The sequence below is a fragment of the Anas acuta genome, chromosome 8 (genome assembly GCF_963932015.1).
Source record: "Anas acuta chromosome 8, bAnaAcu1.1, whole genome shotgun sequence".
Classification (NCBI taxonomy): domain Eukaryota; kingdom Metazoa; phylum Chordata; class Aves; order Anseriformes; family Anatidae; genus Anas; species Anas acuta.
The window spans coordinates 14,738,872-14,755,596 of record NC_088986.1 but is presented as its reverse complement, the minus strand read 5'-3'; the positions used below and the strand labels follow the sequence as shown (position 1 = coordinate 14,755,596).

Genomic DNA, 16,725 nt, shown 5'->3' with positions numbered 1-16,725 from the left:
GGCCGGCCGCCGGCGGTGTCCCCCGCGCAGGGAATGGTTTGTCCCTGCCTCTCAGCCCTACGCTCCCGCTCCACCTCCCGCTAGTGCCCGGCTCGGCGGGCGGCGGAGCGGGTTGCGCTGCTCGGGGGGGGCTCCGCCGCACCGCCCCTCACATCACCGCGCCGCCCGTGGGGCGCCCCCCGAGAGGAGCCCCCCGAGAGGAGCGCGGTGCCGGGGCCGCCCCGCCAGGTAACAGTGAGGGGAGCGGCGGGGCGCCTGCATCCCCCCCTCCGCCCGTGCCGCCCCTGCCGGCGGCCGCTTACCCGCCGCCTCTCCTCAGCCCCCTGCCCGGCGGCAGGCGGGGGGGTTCCGCCGACAGCTGGGCTGCTGTCCCCGGGGAGAGGCGGCGGAGCGGGGCGGCTGCCCGCCGTGATTCAGCATCGCCGCCTGAGCGGGAGGATGAGGGAGAGGAGAAGGAGGGCGGTGGGCAAGGGGGGGCGGGGGAGCGGGCGTCAGGGGTGAGAGCGTGGGGGGACCGGGGAGCGAGCGGCGGAGCGGGGGGTGTGCCCTCGGGGTTGGTGCCCTCGGGCTTTGCAGCCGCAGTCCGGCATCTCTAGCGGGGGGCTGGCTGGCTGGGGCCAAATAGTACCGAATGGTACCGAAATCTGCCGGCAGAGGTGCCCGGTGGAGGCTGGGTGTAGGGCAAGTTGGAGCTCTGGCCGTGTCAGTGTCCTCGTCCTGTGCTCGCTGCCGGCGGCTGAAGGTCCGCGCTGGGTCCGTGTCTGCGTTTGAAGCGCCACGGAGCTGTGAGCAAAGGGGGAGGCGGTTGGTGCTGCGTCTGAACGTCTCGCTGAGCTCAAAAACCGATGTAGCGTCTCAGTTCTGATCATGCTTGTGCCTTGCTCATGTATTTGCGTTTTGATTACCGAAATCCAAATGTATTGCTTCTCAAAAATACCCAAAGCAGCCATGCAGCAAATAGCTGATCCGGTGTTCCTTTCTGCCCCAGCACTTAACTGATTGTTCGCACCTGCAGGTGCTGCCTATCCAGCTACCACTCACAGAAACCTCACTGGCTGTTCTCACAACCGAAAGATGAGAAGTGCTTTTGTGTGCAGGAATTGGTTGTCACCCAATTTCTGTAACGTTATCTCAAAATCTACAGAGTGGTTTGGCATCGGTAGTTTTTGCCCCCGTTTCAAGTACAAGGATGTAGTTTTTCGGCCTATAAATCCTGTTTCCCAGAACAGAAAATACGAAAAGAATACCTATCAATATTACTTTGAACAAAGGTATGACAGAAACAGTTGTAGTGCCAGGGATTTTTCCTGTGTGGTGAGCAAACATACCGTCTATGCTAGTATAAGTGCCTATTAAGTTTGAAGCCAGCTTCTCTGAAGACAAATGCTGCAATGTTTCAGGAAATGATGTGAGCTGCCTGGGAATTCTTCCCTGAGGAAAGAATGTTTTTTTTACCTGTAGGTATCAGTAATATTATGCAAGAAAGTCTAGACCACTGGTTGTCAGTTTTTTGCTTTTTTTTTTTTTTTTTTTTTTTTTTTTTTTTTTGAAAGATGCCCCCTTTCTATATTTCTGATAGTTTGGGTACGTGCCACATACTTCCAAAGAGGTCTGCCCATCAATTTGGAAGTGTTAAAGAGGCCAGGAGATCAGGCCCATCAGCAGCTATTTGGTAATTATACTGGCAACTTAGGAACCATTTCAGCAGTCTGAGGCTCAGGTTTGCAATCAACTAATGGTTTGTTCCCTATCTCTTCTGAAGTGACCAGTGTTAAATGGGCAGTGTAGATTAGGTTGTGGACAAGTCTGAAGAACTGGGATGTGAATTGGTCAACAAGCAGTTGGACAATAAACCATCTTGAAATCTTTTTGTATAAATATGATTTATTCTAAGATCTTTTTTTTCATGCTGTATGTTTATAATGCCATAAATATTTATTTTGAAAATTAAATGTGGCATACTTATGCTGCCTGCTGAAAGTGCCCGCTTTGAGCTGTCAGCACCAAGAAAGACTGAAGCATGATTTCTTGATTTAAATCATCTCCATCTGTGGGTATTTATTATATGGTTTAAAAATGTCTGCAGCACACATATGGCAAATGAGTCATTTTTTGTACTTCCATACTTTCTAATGTTGTTTTTTCCTTTTTTTTTTTTTTCTGTTATAATGTTGCATTGATTCTTTTACATGTATACATTCATACAAATTAAGAACATGTTGTTAAAGGATGGAAATCCTTAGAAAAGCAAGAAAATTGAAATGAAATTTTGATGTCTGAAAAAGAGAAATTAATGATAACATTTCCCCAGCTACTTTGTATCTACTTGCGTAAAACTTCTGTGTTGTCTTCAAAAATGAGTGTGACAACATGTTGCAATGTGAACCACTAATGTTTTTTGATTTTGTGTGTCAATTTCATTGGTGTAAAGAAAAAACATTGACATTAACAATGCTTATTTTCCATGTCTTCAAGTTTCTGCAGACCTGCAGAGCACTTGGAGAGTTATCATTGCCCTGAAGTATTGTGACTTTTGGGCCAATCATAAATCATAAAAGCACTAAAATCATATTGATAGGCTTTATATCAGTCCATGAAGAAAAAAAAATGAGTGTTTGTTGGTCTTTTACTTTTTTCCTGAGGTATTTCCATTATCCAGAGTTGACACAGAGACTCTATAATGGTCTGAGGGGGGAGGGATTAGTCTTTTCCCAAAAGAGGGCAAGAGTCTGTGTGTAGATAGTGGGAGTTCATTTTATTTGGAAAGATGCATACAAACTGTCAAAGTTAAAAATAAAATAAAATAAAAAATAATAGTAAATAAATTGTAAGTACCACAGCGTATTTTTCAGATGATATTGTCTGGATTTTGGTTTTCCCTTATGAACTTCAGAATATCTGGCAAGAGATTCACTTTTATTTTCCATACACTTTAGAAGTTAAATGGGGCTGTTTGACTTCCAGCAGTAGGATTTAAATTGGGCCTTATTAATTAGGAGGAAGCTCTTTAGAGCTCCATTAATACTCAACTAAAGCCTTGCCAGAATGGTAATTCACAGTTATTCCTTCTGCAGACATTATGAGCCACCTTTAAAGTTTACTGGAACCTTTTTTTAATGTTAATATTTAAAATATTAATATATTTTTGATTTAGAGCTGAATTCATTGATCTTGACTATGCTGGTGGGTAAGAGAAGCGTCTGTAACTGAGTGGATGTGGGAGGAAAAACCTGTGACATGCTGAAGTGGTCAACCTTTGTGTTGGTTGGATATTTGAGCAAATCTGCGTTCCACAGTAGTTACCCTTCTTATGATTGGAACCTTTTCAAGCCAAGGAGGCTTCATGCTGCCTTGCTCTATCAGATACTGTTTTTTGTGGCGGTAGTTGTAGGAATCCTCAGACTCTGTAGCACCTAAAGTATTTGATATTTTGCCTGTTCCCAAAGTTATTGCTTGTAAAAGAGTTTCAATTGCCTTCTGTCTTACGTGTTCATACACCTATACAAAGGCGTATACAAATTACCATACTAATTTATACATTTATAGATGCTTTTGCTCTTGCCTTGAATTCTATATACCAGGAAACAAGGTCTTGCCTAATAGAATAATTTCTTGGTTTTGCATTTTAGAGGATTAAATATATAATAATAGTCCTTGCCTTCAGTATCAGTTTTAGTCTGAATATGGTATCTCCAAAATGAAGATGCACATATATAGTTGCAACGTTTCTTTTCACGTGCTAAAGGTATATGTTTCAGTAGTTTAAAATGTTAAAAATATAGGTATTTCTTTAAAAAAAAAAAGTTTTGCTTCAAAGGTAATATTTCAGAATATATTCACATGTGTCTTATTATCAACATTCATTTCTGGGAACAAGGAAACAGTATTCTTAATGGTGAGCACCAGTTAATAATAATGGAAGAAACATAAAAGAAAGCTCCTTTCTGATTTAGGTCCTTTTTTTTCCCTTTTTTTTTTCTTTCTTTCTTTTCTTTTCTTTCTGTGGATTAAGTGGCATGGCAACTCCCACTTATGTTTGAATTTGGTCTTGGAAGGATTCCAGAAAGAAGCCTCATATGTACCACTGCTCAAATGCACTTTGGATGGTTACATTACTGTTAATTGATAGAAAAAGTGATGCCTAAAAGGATGAAGTGCTTTCTGCTGCAATTTAGAAGCCTCTTCTGGCCAGCAGGACTCACAGAGAGAACCAACAGTCACTTTTAAGAAGAAAGAAAAACTAAACCCACTTCTCATCTATAATAAATGCTACAGAAAGAATTAAGTGGGTTGTGGGCTTCGGAGTTAGATGCAGCTATGTGTTGACAAGTTTATTTTCATCCTTGCTTAGTAGCAAAATGCTAAATATATTCTTCTTTAGTTACATTAAAGCATGTTTCCTTCCAAATTTGTCCTTCAGTTGACATGTGTTTGTTTTATTTTTAGCACTTGAAATCCAGCACAGTAATATCCCTATAGGGTGCAAATGAAGTATAGCATGAGAAAATGGAATCAGATCCTTAATCGTGAATTTATGCAGTTGAAAAGGCAAAGATCTAAATCCTGATTATGAACACCCAAAAAAAGTGGACTGTCAGGGCAGAAGATTGTGAGATTTGTTCGGGAAATTGTGCTTATTTACCTGCTCAGAATGGGCTTCTGAAGAATACATAGGAGAGCCATGTAATGGGAGTCTCTGCGTTTTCTTGGATTTTTTTTTTTTTTTTGTAGGCAGTTCTCATGTATTTAGTGTTCATTGAATGTGAAATTTCTGTGAATTTGTTGTATTGTTGTATCATTCCAAGCTTTTCTGGGCTGGGGGGTGGTGGTATTCTAAAGCACGTGATACTAATTTTTGATGGAAGAGGTCTGAAAAATGTGCAACTTACTCATCTGGACAAAACACCCTTAACCAAAACACCCATAAAATAATATTTTATGTCATGTGGCTTTTTAGAGGAATATAATATTATTGTAATTTTTGATCTTTCTGTTAACTGAAGTTTTTGGAAGACTATAAAACACTAGCAAGTATTAACAATTAGGCATTAATTTGAATAAAAGATTTTCTTGAAAAATCAAAAAGTGATCTGAGAACATGACTTAGTTTGGTACGTTTTGTACCATTTTAAAAATGGAAGCGTATGCTGAAAAGAAGATTTCTAAGGATGGATAGGGTATGTTCAGTGAGTAAAGTAAGGCGTTACTGCATGAGGGAACAGGAATCAGTGCTATTTTTGGAGTGCTGCAAGGACTTTCTTAGAGTCAAGCATCTTGCAGATGCTGCTCTACATCAATATCCTGCAAGTAAAGAAACAGAAGAAAAATAAAGGAACAACATGGAGCTGGATTTAAAAATTTGGACACTGGTTGAGAATTGATCCAGTTAATGACCCCAAGCACGCACTGAAGCCCTGTGTATTACTTTCTACTGTTGCCTCCTGGTCTGAAGAGAAAATGAAAGGGCTTTACAGTCTTTTTGCCAAAAATAGCATTTATGAACACAAAAAAGTATAGAAAGCAAGTATTTGGTATTTCTAGGAAAATGAAATAAAAATTATCAGAAATGAAAATAAAAGAAGATATATTATAATGAGGGTGTGGGAACGTCTGCTGCAGGTAGCCAGCACACCATTTAGTTTCATCGATAAAGAAGATACAGATTCCAGTCAGTCATGGGCACGCATAGGTAGTGCTGCTCCGGCTACTGGCAGATGACTGATCAATAGTTCAGTTGAGGCAGGCTGTCTGCAACCGTTTGATGGAAGAAAATGGGGACTGTGACAATATGTAGAGCTACTGGGAGAAGTCCTCTGTGAGCAGTAACTTCAGGGAAGATTCCTAAAGAAGACACTTGACTGTTAGAGTGCTAAGGGTGCTTGGAGATCCTACCAGCAGTAGATCCAGTCCTGCCTGGATCCTCCTGCTGTGTCCCTACCCATGGATCTAGGGACACTGTAGGGCTTCAGCTGCTCTCTGAGGTACGTCACAGGAGTGCTGATCTCCAGCTCAGCCACAGCCGTGCACACAGTCCCCTTGATCTGGGCCCTGGCCCGTGGGCTGACCTCCCAGCTCCACCTCAGACCTGCCATGTCACGAGGGACCTGCCCAGTGACACTGCACTGTGTCTGACTGTGGTTATTGTCATTGCATGTGGTGCTGCCCTTGACTTGTGGATCAACTTCACACCTTGGACGTGGATCTGCCTCATCACCACAAGCTTGTCTGTAGATCTGACTTGACTGAAGCAGGCTCTCATCCCTGGGGCTGACCTCCTTATCTGGCTTGGGTCCTGGCTGGCAAGGCTCCTGCCCTGCTGGCCTTTTATTGCCCTTGGTTCCTGGTCCATCATTTTTCAGGGAGTAGCTGGCCCTTGCCACTCCCTGACTCAGATTTTTCATCAGGTGTTCTGGTGGTGAAACAGAAGTAGTTTGAGAAGAGTACAGAGTTTTAGCACATAGGTTCACTGAAGACTGGGTTTTGACCAGCTTCTGCAAGCAAAAGCTTATGGAGTCTGTGATCAACGGGAGCTTTCCTGAGGAAAAGAGGCTGCCTGGGGACAGGGCTGTTAAGCTAAGCAGCAGTCATCCTACGGAATGGAGAATGGTTGTCAGAGCTAAGTGGGCAGGGAAGTGGAGGCTGGATCGTATTAGCTCTATGCAAAGCCACCAGAATGCGTCACGAAGCAAAACCAAGACTTGACACAAACCCTCAAACTGCATTGAAAACTTTAAAACTATTTTTTTTTTTTTATAACTGCAATTAACTTTGAAATTAGTAGATTGCTAAAGAGTTTTGACATCTTACGACATTTGGGAAGATTGTATGCATTTGATTATTATCAAAAAATACCTTGAAGTTGTACCAAGCATCGTGCTCTGTTGAGAATACAGAGTATATTACACAAGAAGTTCTGCAATAAAATATTTAGATAAACAACTGAGGAAGAATTGGAGAGTGCTTTCATTTGTTGGAAGTCTGACTTGGTTTTCTTAACTGCGAAGAACTGGAAGCATGTTAGCACCAATCAAAAGAACTCTGTTGTTGAAAGCATCTCGGGATTCACCAACATGACATAAACAGCTGGATTCTAAATAGGAAAGAAAAATAATAACGTGGATTGATCCAGAAAGAAAAAGCTGACTTAAACAATGTAAACTAGAGTCATTCCTAAAGCAGTTTTGTAAAGCAGGTTTTTTTTTTTTTTTTTTTTTTTTTTTTTTTTTTTTTTTTTTTTTTTCTCCAGCATTGAAATCTGTGCAGATTTCACTGTTGATTCTGTGCTTCCACAGGAAATTGTGTCACAGTTGGTTGCACTGAGTTTCTTCTGATAACTTCCCCACCGTTTCTTGAAGTCTTCTCTTCACTTTTGGAAGATGTACCTGTCAAACCATGTGCCAAGTAGAAGTCTTAATTCTTCTGTTCTGTTATTATTATTATTATTATTATTTTATTTTTTTTTCTGGAGAAACATTTCCAGGCAGAGCAACTTGGATGGGATTCATTTTATCAATGTTTATACAGCTTCAGTGCTGATACCTGCATCTGCCAACCCTGACTGCCTGTAGGCTGATTGAAGGCAGCCAAGAGAAATTAGCTCAAACATCTACAGTGTAGATGAATCCACCATTCTTCTTTATGTTTAAGGAATAAATGTTATTGCAGTGTCAACTGTGGGATTTCATTGCAGTGTTTTTTACCTACTGGTTGATGTGAAGGGGAGAGCCATACATACTTTTCATGAGTTGGGGAAATGGCAACAAACTGTGGTAGAGCTGTGGAATTTTCAGAGCCTTATTTCTTTGCATATTTTTACTATAGGTGCGTAAGTATTTGATTTTCTATTGAACTTGAATGTGCAAGCAAGAAAGGCATTCCCTGTGGTGTAGAGAGAATGTGTACTCTTACAGATCATAAATGAAGCAGGAGGAAGCAAGAGGCAATGTCTTTTATGTGTGTTGTAGCCTTTGCACGTTTTGTTCCCAGCTTTGTTCTGCCTGTATGTGGTTCTTGAAGGATGGCACCACAACTAGAAGCACTGAGAGCACTTTATGTGTATATATCCCTCTCGATCTTGCTAGAATCTGACTCACTACAATGCTTCATCTTTGTAGAGCAGATGTGACAGTAGCTGTGCAGTCGGTTTTGTCTAGTACTGCTTCCTCTGCAGAATCTGTGTAAGGGAGTTGAATGCTCTGAAACTGGTTCAAACTTGACGTCACATAGAGATGTGCCACCATTTCCAAAATATCTGTTACCGCATGGCTTAAAGTACTCAGAATTTTCTCACTTGAAAGGTCCTGTGTGAAAGCTATAGTTCGCTGCATGTTCATATATGTGCACTGCTTGTAATGCAATGCCAGTACTTCGGAAAAATGTCAGTTCTTCTACCGGTAGCTTTAGAAATCTGTCAGTATGAACCAGGAAGAGAATCATAACTGTTTTTCTTAGAGCAATTTATGAACTGTTCATCTTAGCTTACTTCTGTGCTACTATTTTATGTTATTGTGGTCTTGACCTCTTAATTCAATTCTACATCTAGAGAAATCATTGTTCTTGTTATAGTACCTAATGCCTTTGGTATAACTCCTTCCCAATCACTGAGTCATTTTCTGTTTTTAGATTTCACTTCACTTTAGCTTATTGTTATGACTAATCCCACTGACTTTCTTCCCACAGCTCTTGTCACACTCTAAGTAAAGTGGAAAAATAATGTATTCTTTTCTTATAGCATGTATCATGCCTTTCTCTTTTTTGCCTGAAACAGAGAAAATACCTAGAAAGGGTTAAGGAAGAGATCTAAAAAGTGCTAGGGCTAGGCTAAATGGGAAGGAGCTGCTGCTGCAGCGTGTCTTTCCCTGGTCTATGAGAGCTGCCTAAAACTGTATCATCTGTCAATTATTGATAGAAAAATCTGTTTCCGCAGGGCTTCCTCTTTTGACAGTCTCAGCAATGCAACACTAGCAGGTAAGTGAATTCATTTTGCTACTTCTACTGTGGAATTATTTTAAATCTGTTTCCATATCAGTAGGAGGTCTTGGTATGACTATTTATTCTGTAGGATGTAATCTTGTTAGTTAAATTCATAATAAATAAAAAATTTGCACTCTCATCAGTAATTTGTGTGCAGAAGAATTTGGTATATCATACTGCCACATGCTGCTACCGTTTTTTTTTTTTTTTGAATATTGCTTTTTATTGCAGGCTATGTTAAGTAAAATACACCAGCTTCAATTTGAATGCCTATGTGTTCTGTACTTCTCTACATATTTTGGAATGAGTTCTTTTCTGAGAATCTTGCTCCTATTCTCAGTTTCTCTCTCTTTTTTTTTTTTTTTTTTTTTTTTTCCCTCCTCATATATCCTGGAGCTCTCAGTTTATCTTTCCTTATAATAAAGAAAGCTAGATTAAGGAGCATCTTCTGAATACAGTAATACAGTAAATCTTTCTCTATTAACAAGGTAAAACATGCTTGTGGAGAGCAACTTTTCCTATAGATATACAAATATATCTATATACTGCTTGCACAGTAACTCCTGTTTCTGAACTTGTGAATATTTCATGAGCTGTGAAATAAGAAGCACTGCATCTAGACTGCCAACCAATTATAAAAGCGATACATGAAGCTTATAATCTTTGTCAAGAAAGAGAGAAATTCAGAGGTAACTCAGTTATTTTTAGCTGTAATTGCTACTGTGCTGAAGATTTGATTTAAATAGACTATAGTTTTGGCCTGTGTTTTAATTATATTCCTGAACTGTGCCACCATCAGGGCTGTTCTGGAGCTGAAACGCTGTGATTTTAAGCCCACAAAAATCAATAGAAATGTCTACATTTGCTTTATTGGGCTATGGAGAATATCCTGTGACATATAGCTTGTTTGCATTTACCCTCCAGACTTGAGACAAATCTTGTCAGAAGCACAGAAGAATAAACATTGTAATATTCTTCCTAACATAATTCATTGAAAAAAATGTGGACCATGTCATCCATGTTTTAGGTTGGGGGGGGGGGGGTGGTTATTATAGCATAATAAGAAATGATTGTGTTTGTTTCTTTTGACTATTTGTAAAACAGTTAATTCTGCAGCCAGCATGTATTTGCCTGTGTAAGTTTATGCCCTTCTGCTTCACTGAGAGTGTAGTTTCAAAAATTAAGATAAAAGCAGCGAAAAATCAAGTTGAGACCTGTAAATGATTTAAATATCCCATGGCTCTCTAGCCTCAGGCTGAGGACTGTTATTTCAGTACATTTATTGAGTATAGCTCTTACCTAACAGACAATGCCTTTTTGCTATTAAAAACAAACAAACAAACATGCCAGAGCCAATTGCTTTTAAGTGTTGCTTTTTGGGAGCTGACCAAGATAGATGAGTACAGGGCTAACTGTGATATTGTTCCAAATTTGGATCTGTGCTACTGCTGTGATTCAAGTCGTGAAGGGAAGCAGATATACTGAGGTCACTTATCCCTCAGATTTTGGAGTTATTTTAACTACAAAAAAACCCACAATGCCATTGTCAATATGGTCTCTGACCTGATAAATAAACTGTTCAATACTACAGGGTTGCATCAGTAAGGCTGAGGTTATGATTCAGAAAGTACATTATTCTGATCCTCTGAGTTCAAACACATCCTGGAAAACTACTTTTTGGTAGACTATTCTCATGCTTTTTTTTCTTCTAAGCAAAAAGTAAAGCTGGTGTGTAGAAGGTCTGGTGTATGTCATTTTACTTTCTTGTTTTGGACCTTCTAAGAAATAAGTTTATATTCAGCATTTAAGGCATGTTATTTTTCTAGGCTTTTCAACTACATGGTATATTTCTCTATGGGTGAGCAATATATATACTATTATAGGAATATTTTGTATATTAGAGTCACATCTCATTACTGATGAAGACAGACTCTCTATTTAGATCCCCTAAAATGGATTAAAATAGCAAAACACAGGGGGTTTGGAACCAATTCAGTCTTTAAAGGAATTTTTGTAAATTGGGTCAATCCAGTTAGAGAGGCTTTTGAGGACTCACATCCTTTTGAAGCTGCTCATTTTCTCCTGTTTTCATTTGTAAAAACTATTTTCAAATTGATGGCACCACGTTAAGCCCCAAATATTAAACTGTGGGGAGGAAAGATTGTTTTTGTTGTAGTGTTTTGTAGCTGCTGGAGTTTCTGGCTAGCTTTTTCAGTTATTTGTAAAATATTACTACCACTGAGTGCTGTTGCAGTAGTGTTTTACTTAGAGTATATCAGCATGTAATCTGGGCATCACAATATTAGGAGTCAGGTACCAGTCCTCATACATGCGTGTGAGCGTTTCCAGTGAAGCTGAGCAAACTGATCGATAGTAGGAAGTATCCATATAATATGATAAACAATTCAGTGATCATGCAAGAGCACCTTTCTTGTACTATCATGGTCAAAGAGAGCTTGAATAGATGTTTCTTTAAGTGCTCTTGGTACCATATTCAAGCCATTATTTTTCTTTCTTTTTGCACTAGGTGCTGAAATTGCAGGCTAATATCTGCCAATTTATATTTCAGGCAGCAGTGGGAGTCTCATCCTTATTGCTAAACTAGCAAACGTTCTTATGTTGACAGCATAACAGCTTTACACTGTTGACAGTGTAAAGCAGGATGATGTAATCCTCAACCAGAGCCTTCGTGGGCCATGTGTGATGATTGCAGTGTGTGTTCAGGAACGCTGAAATAGGTCCATGAAGTACAGGCCTGTCAAATATAAGATGTAATGGACAGACTTCACACGGGACTAAGGTGTGGATCTTGAAATACAGAGATCTCTAGAAATGATTTGTGCTCATGGATCCCTGAACTTGAGGCCATTTTCACGCCAAACCAATGCCACCAACTGGAAGTGAGGAGGAGGAATTTGATGAGTGAGGGGGAGCCTTCTAAAGACTTTCTTCCTCCTCCCCCAGGATCCCTAGTAAATCCCCCCACATGGCCTACTTATAAATTAAGGAGCAGCTTCATTAAAGGAATAGCACTATTTCTGTTATACTGGGATAAGTAAGATGATGTATGTAAGACATTGAAGTGTCCTGAATTGTAGGTCCCTATGATCCCTAGCTCTTCCTAGAGAAATAAATAGTTTGAGAAGTGAATGAGAGAAAAAGAAAGAAATAGTTCAATGCCATCAGTGATTGTGTGGTGTACACAACTTAAAATGCCCTGCGATAGGTGGTGCTATGTGTTGACAGGCTGTAATGAAGAGCACGGATGGTGCACCACAAAGTCAAATGCAGAGCAGGGATCATCCCACAGGTGTCACAGCTCTATTCCTTTCCTAACTCGCTCTCATTTACCCTTTCCTCTCCTGAAAGCACATTTTTAATTATCAGAATTTTAGTATTGCACATAATCATTTTGGCCCATTATTATAATAGGACTCTTCCATCATTTCTTTCATTAGTGGCAGTAGCTGTCTCACCACAAAAAGCGTTGGGCAGTCTGACATTCCATACAGCTTCCTACACTTGTGGTCCCTAAGACAAACAAACAAAGGTCCTTCAGCTGTCTCTTTTAAAGGGAATGCTTCCTTTGGGGTGATTGGGGTCCAGCCTCCCTGTGGCTGCTGGATGTAATGCCAGCCACCAGTTGCTTGCAGAGAAAATGTGGCCAATGCACACTGGTGTGGTTTGTAGGCTGAAAGTACGTATGACACTCCAATGCTAGTTTAAATGACAGTAGGATTATTGCTGCTACTACTGAGGTAGGTAGTTACAATAAATAAAGATAGGTTTGTATTCAGCAGTGTTCAGTGGGACTTACTGGGATTGTGGAGCAGGAATATGTTCTGTTGTGGAGTTAGTAAACTGTTCTCCTGCTGATGGATGTAGTGTTGAAGACTGTGCAATCAACACTTAACTGAAGTGATGTACAGTAGTAGGAGACCTAGGCATTATCCATGCTTTTTTTTTTTTTTTTTTTTTTTTAGTAGTGACTGATGCAGAAGTATGCTTTCTGAACCTAAAATATTACTACACGAAAACTGGCACTCTAGTTATCTGATCTAATTTGTCGGTATTTTTCCTTGCTATTGTGAATGTTACATGAATTTGAGGTTTTTCAGGCTATTGATTTCTAAGTCATACAGGTTCGTTTCACATGCATTTTCATTAATATACTTCCTATGTTCTACGGAACAGGAAATAGGTACAAATATTGTCCTTTTTTTATTGTAGTTTACTGATTCTATCTTACTTTCTTTTTCCTCTTTTTTCCAATATACAGAACGTATGAAAATCTATATTTTGCTAACAGTTTGAAATATGTTATCACTTTAAAAAGGGCTTTTGAAGGGTGAGAATGAGCCAACAGACAGTCATATTGTGTGCTGTGCTATGAAAGACACTTTGAAGGTCAATTTTTTAAACTGAAAATCAATCTTCAACTTGCTGATTCAGGTCTCAGATGTGAAATGGCAGTTATAAACTTTAGCTCTCATTAAAGTAACTGTAACTTCTGGATTCAGAGGTAGTGCTGTTACTTCAGCTACTGTTTGGTAGTTCAGGTAGTTCAGTTGTAAGTTTTAAAAATGCTGGCCATTTGGATAAACTACTTGAAAGTTTACAGAACTGCACAGGATTCAAAAAAGTTTAAGCTGTGTTGAATCATGCCCTTTTTTTTTCTTATATAGCTTTTAGCTATCTGTTTAGCAAACCAAGCACCTAAGCACTTTGTACATTCACTTCATCTGAAAGAACTGGTGAATAAACATCTCATCTCATTTAATGTTGAGAACAAATGCTTATGAAATTAATATAGATTTGCTTTAAACTTCAGAATGTCAAAGGAAAACAATTGCTAATGTGTATGCATTTTGAAGCCAGCTGACTGATAGCCTTTGTAAAACAAGTTTATCACTTTGATAACATACTGAGCCTCAAAATGAGGATTGCTTTTTGCATCTAGAATTTCTCTGTAGGAGTGAGAACTTGCCACCAAATTGTTCTGTTAGCGTGTTAAATCAGACTGCTTAGCTCTGCTCACATTTTGTCAAGATATATTAAAAAAAATTGGGAAAGGTTGTGATGTTTTTAATTCAGTGGTTTAATGGCTGCAAATTGTTACTTTGCTATTTCAGGATGATAGTGAAGATGGCATTTGTCTCTATTATCATTTTTGGTCATGTTTCAATCTCATTTTGCAGTTGCATTTTATAGCTTAATTCCAGGTCAACAGTTGATTATAGTTTTGTGTAACTGAACAAGATCTCACATGGTATCTTTTTTTTTTTTTATTGATGAAGATTTTTTATTCTTTTTTTCCTGGTCTTCAGAATTTTTTTTTCATCTCAGAGTTCAATACACAGAGGAAGTACTTTATGCATATTTCAGAAGAATAGATAGTATTGATAGTGCTAGATGTATCACTTGTATTAAGAAGTTCTAATCAGTGTTTGTGAATTTCTTGTTGGATGAAAATAACAGCCTCTCTGTAATAAGTAGCAAAGCCTTCCCTACTACAGTGGATATAGGCTTTCACATCCTGAGATGTAAGGGAGCAGAAATCTTTGTTATTTAGGTCAGACTGACAGTACAGAACTCTGATATTTGCTGGGTCCCTGCTCTGAAGACTACTTTCACTTCTTTCTTTTCATGTTTCTGTGAAACTGTTGTTATTTTAATTTTCCAGGTAACTGGGGAGGGGAGTGCTGGGATGCTGCCCTTCCATCCCCGGGGTCAGCTGCCAAGTTATGTAACTGTATCTTAAGCGCGTCTCCATCGCAGGGTGAAAGCTCCTTATGTCGGGAGCTTTGTGGATTTCTTCCTAGCTACTGTGCATTTCCAGACACTTTTGACAGCAGTGGGTAAATAGCACTAATGAACTCAGAGGAAAGCAGTCTGCTAGTTTAAAAATCTATATACTAAAATATTCTACCGTTGCTGAGTGATTACTTGTCACAAAGAAGCCAATTTAATTCAAATAAAATTGACAATCCAATTTTTGTAGCATTTCACCTAAGTAAATATAGAAATAGGATACAACGGGAAGAAACTTAAGAAATGCCAGTTGTCATTGAGAGCTACTATCATATATACCATTGGTTAAGCTCTGAAATTGAATTTTCAGTTCATACATGTAAAGTTAAGCCTATGAGTGGCCAGTGTAGCTTTTCAAACTGGTTACCAAGCTTAGAGTGATTTGTTAGTAAATGAATCTATCATTCTTAATGCTCAAATCTGTTAAATTACATCTACATGTATTTTAAATGTACATGTGCAAAGCAGTCTCTTGTTGTTAGGTTACGCAGCAGTGGTTTGATAGTCACTGGTATGATCCTGGGAGAACCTTGTTGACTTGAGTAACTCTCTGGAACAGATTCTCAAGTTGCTCTGTTTTGTTTTAAGTTTGAATTTGATTCCCCCAGTCTTTGTTTTGATCTGATTAAGTCAACCATTTTCTTGGATGCTTACTCCTAGGGGAAAAAAAGGACTAGATGGCATGCAAGTTACTATTTAGAGACTAAAAATAACCTTTTCAGCTCCACACTGCATCAGGATTGAAAATGAAAGATCATGAAAGGCAGAGGTCGCTTGGAAGCAGTGTGGAGCAAATAACTTGGGAAATGAAAGAGTGATTTGTTCAAAAATGCTTTTATATAATCTAGGCCAGAAGAATATTTTTCAGGCAGTTGAGTAGCTTTTTCTGATTAAGTTTGTGTAACAGCATCTTTTTTTCTACCATGAATTACAACTTGTTAACAAGGAAACATGGATTATTCCATTAACTACGAAACCTGTTCTTCACACTGTTCTTCACCCAGGCACCCTCTCAGCCTCTGTCACTATTACCTTTGTCTAATTGCTTCTGCTGAACCTTGCTCAAACTGTTCCCTTTGGATTCAAGTATCTGCCTACGTTCCTGTCCATGTGTGACCCTGTGCCTCTCTAGCAAGAGTGCCTGACCTCTGCTGTCCCTGGAAAATAAAAGTTTCTGCTTCTTTGATTCCCTGGTCTCTGCACTTGGTGTTTTTGTGCAGGTGTTTTGACTTCTGGCTCTGTAGGACAGGATTGCGTGCAATGTAGCTCTCCTGCTGCTGCTCTTACACCTTGCCAGGCAACTGTAAAGGTAATAGATCATCTTTTATTCTCCCTAGAATGCTTCTATTCAAAGTACTCATTTGTATAAGAATGTGCTAACCTGACAAAGATGCATTAATTTCTTGTTCACAAGTCTCTCTCCATTTATAGGTTAATCATTTTCATTCGGTTGCTTTTGAATCAATATGGGAGAGCAACAAACTTTCATTAATTTATGTGCATCTTGATTTCAGGTGGGAAATTGTATATGCTGGGAATTGCAGTCCTTTTCTGTCTGAGGGTGAGTGCAGATTCCTGATAGCTGAGTTGCCAAGGTTAAACAAGTCCCAGTTTGGAAATACAATAGTTTCTTCCATGTTTTTAAAAGCAATCTCTTAGAAACAGGTCTTTCAGGTGGGTTACTGGAGAGAGGTGCCTCTACATTGTTGTAGCTGAACACAGGTTTTGGGTAATGCTTATTTTATAAGTAAAATCTTATCATAGTTACAGGAATTGACTCAGATTGTAATGTAACCACAGCCCAACAGTACTGCTGCAGTTATGTGTGCATGATCCAGTGGGCACTGCCAAACGCTCTGCCCGGTAATTGGAAATTCAGCCAGAGCAGCGGGATGCAGAATGGTCTGCATCCTATGTAAAATGTTTTGGAAAATCAACTCA

General features: G+C 39.4%; 1 protein-coding gene across 14 annotated transcripts in view; it reads left to right on the top strand.

Annotated features, from left to right (window-relative positions):
* The first annotated feature begins 88 nt into the window (after positions 1 to 88).
* TTLL7 (tubulin tyrosine ligase like 7) overlaps positions 89 to 16,725 on the top strand; it is a 71,878-nt gene continuing 55,241 nt past the window's right edge. For 3 of the 14 annotated variants that reach the window (XM_068690922.1, XM_068690925.1, XM_068690926.1), the window contains exons 1-3: positions 89 to 228; positions 8,927 to 8,967; positions 16,005 to 16,093. The gene's annotated coding sequence lies outside the window, so the exon portion shown is untranslated. Of the gene's footprint in view, positions 235 to 8,926; positions 8,968 to 16,004; positions 16,094 to 16,298; positions 16,346 to 16,725 lie in introns of all 14 variants that reach the window. The other 11 variants (XR_011099000.1, XM_068690913.1, XM_068690911.1 and 8 more) reach the window with 6 other exon arrangements.